Genomic DNA, 12,070 nt, shown 5'->3' on the forward strand with positions numbered 1-12,070 from the left:
TTAATTATAGGCTATGCATATGACACATGTATACCACTTCATTTAATTTTCAGAATGAACATGAAGGATAAAGATTGGAGTTCCCACTTTGCAAAGGAAGACACCAAATGTAATTTATAACCAGAACTCAAATCCAGGAATGGTGGTCTTTGCTTTGAGTAAGCCAAGAAACAGATTTAGGACAGGGTCCTCAAAGGCCTGGGTTGGAAGGGATTAGGGTAGATAAGGGTTGGAAGGGAAGTAGAGGTACAAGAACCCCAATAAAGTAGATAAATTGTATGCCTATAAGTGGTACTCACACATAGGGCTTGGGATAATGGAAAAATCTGGTTTCTGACACCACAGAGGAGACAGCAGGATATGAAGAAATGGATATACTGTCTCAGGATGTCATCAAAAGGTTTACTCTGGCTGCTGCTGGGTTCTCCCCCTTTGCTCCCAGAGCGCATTTTATGTTTTTGCTTTGTCTTCTTCCTGTATTTTGGTTTTTAAAAGGTTGGGAGAACGGCTGAACAATTGGGAAAGTTGTGAGTAGATATGGAAGGGTTTGAGGAACAAACAAACAAACAAGAACAAAGGATGAAATAGGAAAATCAGAAAGATTACTCAATTCTCTCACGGTTGGAAGGATTTTAGAGTTGGCTGTGCAACTAGAAAGTTTGTGGGTAGAGATGGAAGTGCTTGGGAAGAAAATAGTGGCGCTGTAAGTGGGAGAACTAAAGGGTTTAGACCTGATAACTGGGAGCCGGAGTCTCCCACAATTGCTGCCCTGCCCTGCTCTGTGCACATTCAGTGTCACGTTCCCACAGCCTCTGGGTGGGTTGGGGAGGCAGCAGATGCAGAAGGCCATACAAGACAAAAGGGTTACAGAGAAACAGCCCATTTTGAGAGAAAGAATTAATCTTGAACAAACCAAGTGGCCAAAGGAGCAGCCTCAAGTTGCAAGAGTCCTCCCATTAGCTTTCTCAGTAGCCATCAAAAGCCATAGCTAATCAAAATGCTTCGTGCTTCAATTGTGGTAAATTCAGTCATTTGAAAAGAAATTGTGACCAAGCTGCTGAGAGTTCACAATGGCCAGGGTGTTAATTCTGAGAAATACGGTACTTTCTGCTGGAGAAGCGAACAAGCCATTTCTGGCAGCACTATAAGATATGCCTAAGCTTCCTGGAGTTTGTAGACACTGTGGTAAAGGTCGTCATTGGACTGGTGAATGCAAGCCCGAGAGGGACAATGAGGTAACCTCTTGCCATTAGGAAGCAGCTTTGTAGTCCTAGCTCAAGGCTCAGCAGCAAAAAGTACAAGCCACTCCAGACAAGAGCAGACAAGAGTTACCAGGTTATTATATAAAAAAAAAAAAAGCCTTGATCACTGATTTAAAAAATGTTTGATTTGTTGATAATCTCCTTTTAAGAAAGTAACAACAAGTCTCATTAAAAGGGGGAATGTAGTGGGAGTTTTGGTTTCTTAAAAAATGGCCCAATGAACTCAGTGGCCCTAACCAGCGGGAAGAAGCTAAAGAAAACTACAACCCGTTCTCCCCACTAACCTTCTTTCTCTCATACCTGTTGGGGTCTTGGAAGGGATTGGGGTGAAGGAAGGAAGTAGAGACATAAGAAAACAAACTAAGACAGATGAAAACACACCTTACAAGCCTGCACCATTTCCCAGCAGTTAAGCTTTGCTTGGGCCCTATGAGCATAATAGGATCACACACTCATATTTTGAATTAGTTTGCAATGTTCATGCACTCTGGAAGGATTATGCCATCTTTTGGAATGCCATCTTTTTTTGTGTGTGTGTGAAGACTTTTGGACCTAAGAATATTGGGTCCACAATTCCTGTGTGTCAATAAAACATGAGAACAAGAGGGAAAGCAATATGCTTAGAAGTGCAGAGCTGGTTGATCAGTGCCTGATGGTGCAGGTATGAATGATTCCAGCTTCTTAGGAGGCTGAGTCAGGAAGTTTGTAACTTCAAGGCCTGTACAACTTAGCGAGATCCTATTTCAAAATAAAAGGCAAAAACATGGCTGGAATGTAACCCAGGGCTGGAGATCTTGCCTTGTATAAGCGAGGATCCAAGTTTAGTCCTCAGTACTGCACATACTCCAGAATAAACAACAGATGTTTCCTAGCGCATTCTTGGTGGTCCTAACAAAGGTCATGTATAGAGCTGGCTCCCGGAGAGCGTGTTGAGGGAGTCACTACTCACTGGAACCTCACTGCTAGTTTGTTACTGCCCCTCCATGCCACGTTACTATCCATCACGTGCCCTGGTGTTGATGTGTGTTATAAAGTTTTTGTGGTAGTTTCCTTATAGGTATATGTGTTTAACTAAAGAGTAATAACTATGTTATTGAAGTGGACCTAGAAGGGTAACTCATAAAATAGACTCATGTGTCAACACTATTCCTTTTTAGAACCCCTACTTTGTTGATGTTCTTTTTTAATTTTTATTTTTACTGTGTATGCCTGTCTCTGTGTGTGTGTGTGCATGCGTGTATGCATGTGGTGTGTGTGTGTGTGTGTGTGTGTGTGTGTGTGTGTGTGTGTGTGTGTGTGTGTCTGTGTCTGTGTGTGTCTGTGTTTACATGTGGCAGTCAGAAAACAACTTGTGGGAGTCAGTTCTTTCCTTCTACCATGTGGGTTTTTGGAGTTGGACATGGATTGTCAAGCTTGGTGGCAAGTTCCTTCCTTCTATGAAGCATCTTGTTTTCTCGTGGGTTCATTTACTTTCAGTCTTTTCTTTCTGGAGAGAGTCTTGCTACATAATAAGCAGCCCACCTCAGACTAATAAGGATATATTGAGCCTTAGTCCTTTGTCACCACCCCACATCATTATCCCTTCTTGCATCTTTAGCCTTTCCCCATCCACCTGCATCCTTATCCATCCATCCATCCATCCATTTCCATCTTCATCTCTCCTACACATCCGCAGTAGGCACTTGATGTAGTTATCTTACTTTTCTTTGTTTCTGGTACCCCTTTATCTGGCTGCTGCTTCCAGCCTTCCCACATCAGGATCAGGATGACTCACCACCTACCTCAGCTGGAATAGATGGAAAGGCTCCTACTGGTGTTTTCTAGAGAAATATCCACGTACGTGATTTTTTTCTTGGCTCCATCTCCCATTAGCCTGTATATTCTTAGGCAAGTTATAGGCCAAACAAACCACTTTTGCCTCACTTTCCTAATGTGTGAAATGGGCACAACAATTAGGCCGGCGTGAGGTCATGAGCTGGCTGATATCTGGCAAATACTCAGTGAACGGTCACATCATATATGTCACGGATGCTGCACATTTCCACAGTTGGACTTTAGCAGCAAGGATTTGCTCATGTTTTGTTTGAGACTCTATGAAGTTTTCTAGGTTCCATCTATTAACCGAGCTACAGCTGATCCTTTAGATGGGGTTACTTTAGGAGATGGCTGAACTTGTCCAGTATATGCTGATCTGATCAAATTCTAGGGCATCTCACTGTCTCCCTGTTATACGGCTCTTTACTTCCAGATGGCAAGCAAAGTCTGTGTGTGTGTGTATGTGTGTGTGTGCAAGCCAACACGGTCACAAAAGATCTCTAGTGGTTTTGGGCCATAGGTAGAAGTAAATACAGGTGACATTTCTGAGGATTAAGACTCTGTGGGGGGTGACATGAGTTCTACTAATGAGGGATGAAATATCCAGCCTGGGCTCAGGAGGAGGAGCTTGAAGCCAATCTTATAGTTAACAAATGGTCTTTCTTTTCTCTTTTAGTCTCACTTTTTGTATCCACTTTCTTTTATTCTTTTGAATCTTTTCCATCTGCAAAGCAAGCCAGAGGTGAATTTGTATTTGGTTGGTTGTTAGGTAAAAACTGACCAAAGTGGCAGACTGATTTAGCCACATTGATGCAATTTAACCATTAATATGTTGTCCATATTTTTCACAAAAAAGAATCACAACTGAGGCCTGTCTTTGTATTTAGGTCCTTTTTTGTGTGATGTGATACTTTCTTAATATTTGCCACTATGGACAGGTGCTGGCTCTTAATGAAGGCACAGCTCACATGGACACTGGAAGTGCCAGTTGGCCCTGGCATTTCCCGCCGTTCTGTTCCTGTAGGCCTCTCAATTGATTCTTTTTCCCCAAGGCCAGAGACGAGAAGCTTCCTTTGGTGTTGATTGCAACCATAAAATGAAACACGTGGGAACAGTGCGTCGGTCCTATTACTTGCCTTCTTGCTATATTGGGTATAGAATCCTCCTATTTCAAAAGGCCTTGAAGCACTGACTTAAGAAAAAAAAAACCCTTTTCTCTTTCATTTATGGACAGTGCCTGAGGCATCCACTATGCGATAGGTGCTTAATAAATAATAATAACAGTTATTATTATGGAGCGGAAATCTGCTGATCCTTTCACACGAACGGAACCCCGAGACCTCTTTTCTATTATGGAGGAGGCTGTATTTGTTTAACACCACATTATTGCAGCCTTTATTTCAATGCGCCAGCGTTCCACTTAGCCATATGCTTGTGGAGTTACAGTTATTGCTGTGTCTGTTTTTTTTTATGTCTCCTTCATATTCCTAAGTGTCAATTTCTTTTCTTTCTAAATTTCAGGGGTTCAGATAGCAACATAAAATAAATAATAAATTTATTCTTTAGTAAATAATACAAATGTGAATGAACCTCTGCAGGTAATGAGAGAGATGGGGGGGGGGAGGGGAAGGGAGGGAGAGAGAGAGCATGTGTGTATGTGTGTGTGTGTGTGTGTGTGTGTGTGTGTGTGTGTGTGTGTGTGTGCTCCCTCACTTGAACAACTTTTTCCTTAGCACTTTGGAGAATCATGGAAAATCTGATTGGGACCTTGTCATCTGGTGTAGTCTTTCCTGAGTATATGGACTTCTCCTGTTACCCCACTTTCAGCAAAAATACTGCAATTGAACCTCATTATAGCCTCCATTTCTATTTGGGTAACAAAAGCAAGGAGGTTTTTGTTTTTTGCATTTTCACTCCTTAAAACATTGTACAGAGTATCTTGGAGAAACATTCCAGAAAGGATGTCTCATGTCCTGCCATGGCATAAAAGGAACATATCTTCTTTAGTTTTATTTTTCAAGACTCAAAGTTGTTATGCAACAAAAGCTGAAGAGCTGCGCAGAGTCCTCAGGTAGTGTCTGCTCCTCACACTCCGTGTCCGCTCCTCACACTCAGTGTCCGCAGCTTCTTCTTCAGCCCTCTTCTCCCGTCCTGTGCTACCCAGCTGCTCTCTGTCTATCTGGTGTTGTTTCTGCCTCTCATGTGCCCCTCTTTCCCACCTTCTGTTTAAAATAATCAATACTCTTGCTGTTATGTCCTAAATAAGAATTAACACAGGAATAAAGTAGGTTTTTTTTCTTCTGTGGTCCCTCTGGGCATTGATATGTGATTTCTAAGAGTCTACCAGGAATAATGAATTTTCATGGCAAGCAAACTTAAATTTGTTTATGATGAATGGATGGTTTCCATAAAATCATTCTAAGAAATGGGTGCATGGCTTGTGTGCCATATTTTGTGTCCTTGAATGGAAGGACCATCATATATATGAATTTATATCTGGCTCAACCATGTTGAAAGACTTAAGAAGTCTGTAAGGAATTCTCCATCAATGACAAGGGTTTTTTTTTTTGTTGTTGTTGTTGTTTATTTGTTTTTTGACAGGGTTTCTCTGTGCAGCCTTGGATGTCCTGGACTCACTTTGTAGACCAGACTGGCCTTGAACTCACAGTGATCCTCCTGCCTCTGCCTCCCGAGTGCTGGGATTGAAGGTGTGCGCCACTGTACCCGGCAAGGTTTTAAGTTAGTATAAAAAGGGATAATAAACTTTCAGAAATTATAAAAAGTGACCCATGAAAATTGACAATAGCTTTCGCTTACTCTGTACTTCATCATTTGTAAGTTCTGTTATAAAAAACATGTTATTGGGTTTTCTATCCTGATTTCATAGAAGATCAAAGACTTGGGTTGCATCTGTGCTCTTAAGGACTGAACTTCAGTATTGTCTCTTGACTCCCCTTGATCAGAGAACAGAAGGGTACCCCCACCTCGTGGCTTAAGGCAGAGTTTATTGTGGGAACTAGTTCAACTCAAACACTTTTATTAAAGGTCTTCTTAAAAGTACCAACTACTGGGCTCCATTTTTCCTAAATTGACAGGACAATGCTCTGGGCTGTGTGCACATTGACAGCTCAGTTTAGAAAATATTTGTGATATTCTGTCTTGATCTTTCACTGCCTCCAAATTGAAACAATTTTATTAGCTTTTTTAGTGCAGTTGAGCTAACAGGTTTCTCTCACGCGCGCTCTATATGAACACTGATGGGGATTTTTTTTTCTCTGTGTTAATTGATGATGCTCTGAGTTATTTTCTATTCAGTCAGAATTTTCTTAAAATAGAACATGTGTAGGAATGTGAATTGGAGAACAGTTTGGAAGTATCCATAAAGCTTATCACATGTTTGCCCTCTAATACATAAAATATGCATATATGTCTCCGTATGTACATATATGAGATATACATATATATCTCAAAGAAAGATGAGTAAACTAAAAGTACAAAACTGTTCTTAGCTATTTTTATCATAATTGTCTACAATTGGGCACACCCTACAGAGCCATCCTCAGGAATAACTATGACATAAGTGCATAGCGTGCAAAAACAATAGAAGTTGCTGATGTGTGTGTACCACAGACAGACTGGATTAATGACAACTAAAATAGAAAAGCTGACTCCTCACTGAGTAATTATGCGTACCTGAGGACTAAGGATAGGAAAGTTGGTGTATGATTAACTGGTAATAGTGTATTTGTGGTGATGCTTATCCCTGAGAGGATGGTTTTGATTTAGGAGGGGGACCTGTTGGGGTATTAGAAGTAGTCTCTCAGTTGGTACTAATTGGATAAATGGAGATGTGTCAGTAGGAGATGCTGTATGTGTGGCCCAGTCTGACTCCTTCTGGTCCTAGGCACCTATATTTCCAGCTACTGAGAATGTTACCCGGCTGTCAGGCAGGTTCACTGCCTTTTACTGCCTTTGGCCTCAGAGAGCATCTTGTCCAAGATCATGCCTTTCTCTGATTTAGCTAGTGACCAATGACTCACAGTTGGGAATGCTGACCCCAAACCCAAGCAATTCAGACAAGCTTCTCAGGGCCACCTAGTTCTGTGCCTCCTGTGGGGCCAGTATGGCCTTTCTTGTCACAGCATCACTATGTGTCCTTTTTCCTGGCCCCATTCTGTTCCCTTCCTTACGTATTGGCAAGGTTAGTTACTAAATTTGTAAGGCTGAGCGCAACATGCAAATGCAGGGCTTGGCTCACAAATTAAGAACTCCAAAGTGTTGAGAGCAGAGCATAGGTCAAGTTTAGGTGTGGTTCCCATGCCCATGTGTGTGTCTTGAAGTCAGGCCTGTCCCTATATGGCACTCTAGGAAGTATTTCCTATGAACAGCAGCCTCATTCATCTCTGTCTTAGAAGGAAGCCTGGCTGGTTACAGAATTCCATAATAAGGATTTATGTTCTTGGCTCTTTATGTGGTGCTGAAAAAAGAAAGAAAGAAAGAAAGAAAGAAAGAAAGAAAGAAAGAAAATGTAAAGCTCCATGTTGTGTGAATAATAGTTCCTGTGATGGCTGTTCCTGGTGTCAACTTGACTACATCTGGAATTAACTAAAATTAAAAAATGGAGGACACGGGATACGTCCCATGAAAAACTTTACTTACCAGGAAAGTGAGTCAGAGGGGAGGACATCCTATTGAGACTTTGGGTGAGAGTAGCATGGAAGAATGGGGAAATAGAAGGATCCAGAGGATCCTGGAAACCTACAAGAAGAACATTATGATGGGTGGATCTGGGTCCTGGGGTCCTGCTCAAACTAAGGCACCAGCCAAGGAGAATATAGGCAGTAAACTTTGAACCCCTACCAAGACCTAGCTGATGAACAGGATATTCTCCTCCGTTGAGTGGAAAGTGAGATCTGACTCTCACATGAACTCTGGTGCCCCTTTTCTGACCACGACCCCTGGATAGGGAGGCCTGGTGGCACTCAGAGGAAGGATAGCAGGCTACCAAGAAGAGACTTGATACCCTATGAGCATATACAGGGGTAGGAGGTCCCCCTCAGTCACAGACATAGGGGAGGGGAGAAGGGGGCAAGCGGGAGGGAGGGAGGAATAGGAGGATACAAGGGAAGGGCTAACAATTGAGTGTAATATGAATAAATTAGTAAAAAAACAAAAACAAAACAAAACAAAAAAACAAAGTACAAGTGAGTTGAACAGAGGAATTAAAAATTTTATTTCATTAAAAAAAAATGGAGGACACACAAGTGAGGACATTTTTTTCTTAATTTGAAGTAGGAAGATCCACTTCTCACCTGGATCTTTAGGCAGAAAGACACATGCCTTTCATCTGAATCTTGAGGTAAACACACCTTTAATCTGGGCCACACCTTCTGCTAGAAGCCTATACAAGGACATGGAAAAAGGGAGCTTTTGTTCTTTGCTTGCTTGCTCTCACTCTCACTGGCAAGCCCATCCCTTCCATGGCATCAGAGCCTATTTCTTCAGGATTCCAGCATCTACTGAGGATCAGATGATATATACAGCCTCCTGGACTGAGAGGCTTCCAGATTCTTACACTTTGTGTTCACAGCCAGCCATTGTTGGGTTAGCTGGACCACAGAGGTAAGCAGAGAAGTGGAAAAGGGCTGGGATGAGGTTCCAGGACTAGATTAACTGATCCAAAGAGGACGAATGCCTTCAACTGGCAACTCAGAAGGTTGACCACAGGTTAGGAGCTTGAAGGCGAGTCAACAGAAACTTTCCAAACCAAGATGCAAAGAGAAAAACAAAGCCTCACATTACTACGAAACATCCAGAAGCCTTAACATCTGCCTCCCTGGAAGGGGAAAGAGAATGTGTGCAAAGCAGCGCGTGAAGTTACAGTTGCTAAATGATTTTTAAAATTAACAACAGACATCCAAATGTGGACAGAGGAATCTTATAGAACACAAAGTAAGGTAAACATCATGAAATTATCAGGGCATCATGTTCAAAGTACAGAAAACCGAAGAGAAAGTCTTAAGGAGGTGTGGCCAACGTGTGTCAGGTGGTCACAGTTTTAGATGCCACAAGTGCAGAAAAAGAGGTAGAAGAACTTAGAGTTCCACTAAAGTGAATTAAATGCAAAATAAGGTTCTTTAAAAATTATTGCATCTATTACTGTTGCTGGTGTTATTATTATTACCGTTAGTGTGTGTGTGTGTGTGTGTGTGTGTGTGTGTGTGTGTGTGTGTGTGTGTGTGTAGGTTTGAGGAAAACTTGTAGGAGTAAGTTCTTTCTCTGTGGGTCACAAGGATGAACTTGGGGAGTGTGGCTTAGTAGCATGTTTAAGGTTACTCACTATACCATCTTTATGGCCTAAATTTGATGCTTTGTACACCAAGTTTTGACACATATTGGAGTTATAAATTTACTCACAGTGCAGTGAGATGTGCAGAGAAAAGGCACCTCAGAGTTTCTCCCAAGAAGCAGAAACACTTATATATGTCTGAAGGAGAGATAAACCTGTTTTTTAGGATTCCAAGTGTGGGATCGGAACGGTCTCGTGAGAGAACAGGTGAGGTTAATTAACTAGACGAGCAACCACCTCGTGCAGGAGCTTAATTGTTGCCAGCTGAAAAGATCCCATGAAGAGACTCTGAGAGGAGATATATAAATGAGCCCAGAACTGGAGGCGGGGCGTTTTGGAGACTTGGGATAGATTTGGCTGTTCATCGCTGCACTTTGAGATGCTCCTAGAGAGAACCACTCGAGGGAAGGCTTCAGGGCTCCAGCTCCTGCTAAGGTTCTGGGTTCTGGTTACTCCAGGTTCCAGCAGAAGAAAACCTGCGGCTCACGCCCGGAGAATCGTTCCTCGGAACTGATATCCTTAAGGTTTTGTTGTGCCCATTAGTCCTCATTTCCTCTTGTTTTGGTTAGTCGGGTTATAAGTGACATAGGCTTGATCACTAAGTTGTTAATAAAATATATTGGTTAAGAAAATTAAGCCTACACATGTCTGCGATCAGATGAGATTGGGTGCCTTCAGAGTAGTATGGCTGTTGACAAACATTTATACATGTCAATTAGGCATTCTCCACGATTTCCAGGCTTGATTCATCAATTAGCTTAAACGGCTGGCTCACTCAAGAGCCTCCTTTCTGTTGACTCTATCACACCAGGCAAAGGCTCACTTTCTCACTCACGGTGCCTGTTCTTTCTTTGTGAGTATGGGGTGGGAGAAAGAAAATGGTCTTTGTGGGGACAGTGGTGTGTGGAGACTCCATGATCTCTGCTAGTGATTGACTGAGCACAAAGGTGTCAGAGATCTTGCCAGTGTGGCTTTTGCCCATTTAACTAATCACTCATGTCTTAAGAATTCGTGGCTATGTGATCACTAGACTCCAATATCCAGCACCCAGACCATCCTACCTGCATATTCTATCATTAGGGCATAGAGAATTTATATCACACAGTGGTTACATTCAGGTCAACCTCAAGCTTTTGTGGAGCCTTTGAAATTTGTAGCTGTTTTCTGCATGATTCCTGAAGATGCTGTTTGAGTAGGTCTGACCTAAACTCAGGCATTTGGGTTTAAAAAGCTCTCAAGATGCCGCTGGTAGACACACTGTATAGAGTGCACATGTGATAGCTGTAAGCCTAGCACATCCTAGCTGCAAGTAGTTTGGTATCTCCTCTCCCATGTTTCGTCTTCCAATTGCCGTTCAGTAAACTGCATCACCTAAGTCTGGGGAACAATGTCTGAGAATCAAAGAGAACACCACTCCTGGGACCAAGGTCTATTTTAATTTCATTATTGCTGCTGTGATAAAATATTCTGACAAAGAAAACCCCCAACTTATGGGATGGAAGGTCCATTTTAGTTCAGAATCTATCTCAGCATTGTTAGGAAGTCAAAGCATGAAACAACGCATCACATTTGCAGTCAAGAGCAAGGAGAAATGAATGCATGCATGCTTACCAGTGTCAGTCCTCTTTCTACACTTACACAATTCAAGATCCATCTCTAGGGAACAACGATGCCCACAGTGGGCTAGGTCTTCTCATATCATTAAAAAAATTCAGACAATTCCTTATAGACATGCTCAAAGGCCAACCCGATTTAGACGATCCCTCACGGAGACTCTTCTCGGGCAATTCTAGACTGCAACAAGTTGACAGTTGAAACTAAAACCATCGCAACTACCTTACAGAGTTTGTGATGAAATTAATAATGGTCATTGCATAAGAGCCATGATCTAGTTAAGACAGTGGGGAAACAAGAGCCATAGTAGATGCTTTGGTAGGGTTGATTTTATATAGGGTTGAACACTTGCTAGAGGAGTTCGAGAGCAAAGCATGATTTTTCAGTCAACACAGAGACAGTGACAGCAAGAAGCAACAAAAGGGTTTTTCATCAGTGGAAAGTCTGCCAGATTAATGTCCACCCTCATGGATTCCACGGCATCTGATGTTTCCGCAAACACACTCGTATATAGAGCAAGCCTTGTGTACTGAGAGACACAAGCACGAGGGTAGACGGAGGATTTTGGAGCCTGACTTCCAGCATTAAAATTCTTGTGCCACTTCTTAGTGTCCCTGGGACCTTCAGGGTCTCTGCATTCTGTGTCCTGCATCTGTAAGATGGAAGCAGTGGGCGGGCCTGCTTCTTGAGAGTTGGATAGTGTCAGCACACAGTCAACTCTCACACAGTGTTGGCTGTTCTGGCATCAGTGTTGCTACAGGCAGTGAGCTACTGAAGGGACTTTTGAGGACAACTCTGGTTGTTCAAGATTTTCCGTTACTTGCTGACTATGATTTTCACAGGGCTATGGAGGACCTCCCAACCAGGAATGTCTCTAAAGTTAAGTCTCCTCAGGAGTCCCAAGAGCAATGATCTTCTTGCGCCCTAGGAGGGCCACACCTCTGCTGGGCTCCCCGACCTTCTCCCGGCTAAGCTAACCTTGGTGGCAACTTCAAGCCACGTGTTTTTTGCAGAGTAATCCATAAAGCGT

Source organism: Acomys minous (assembly GCF_964271855.1).
Source record: "Acomys minous genome assembly, chromosome: 2".
Lineage (NCBI taxonomy): Eukaryota > Metazoa > Chordata > Mammalia > Rodentia > Muridae > Acomys > Acomys minous.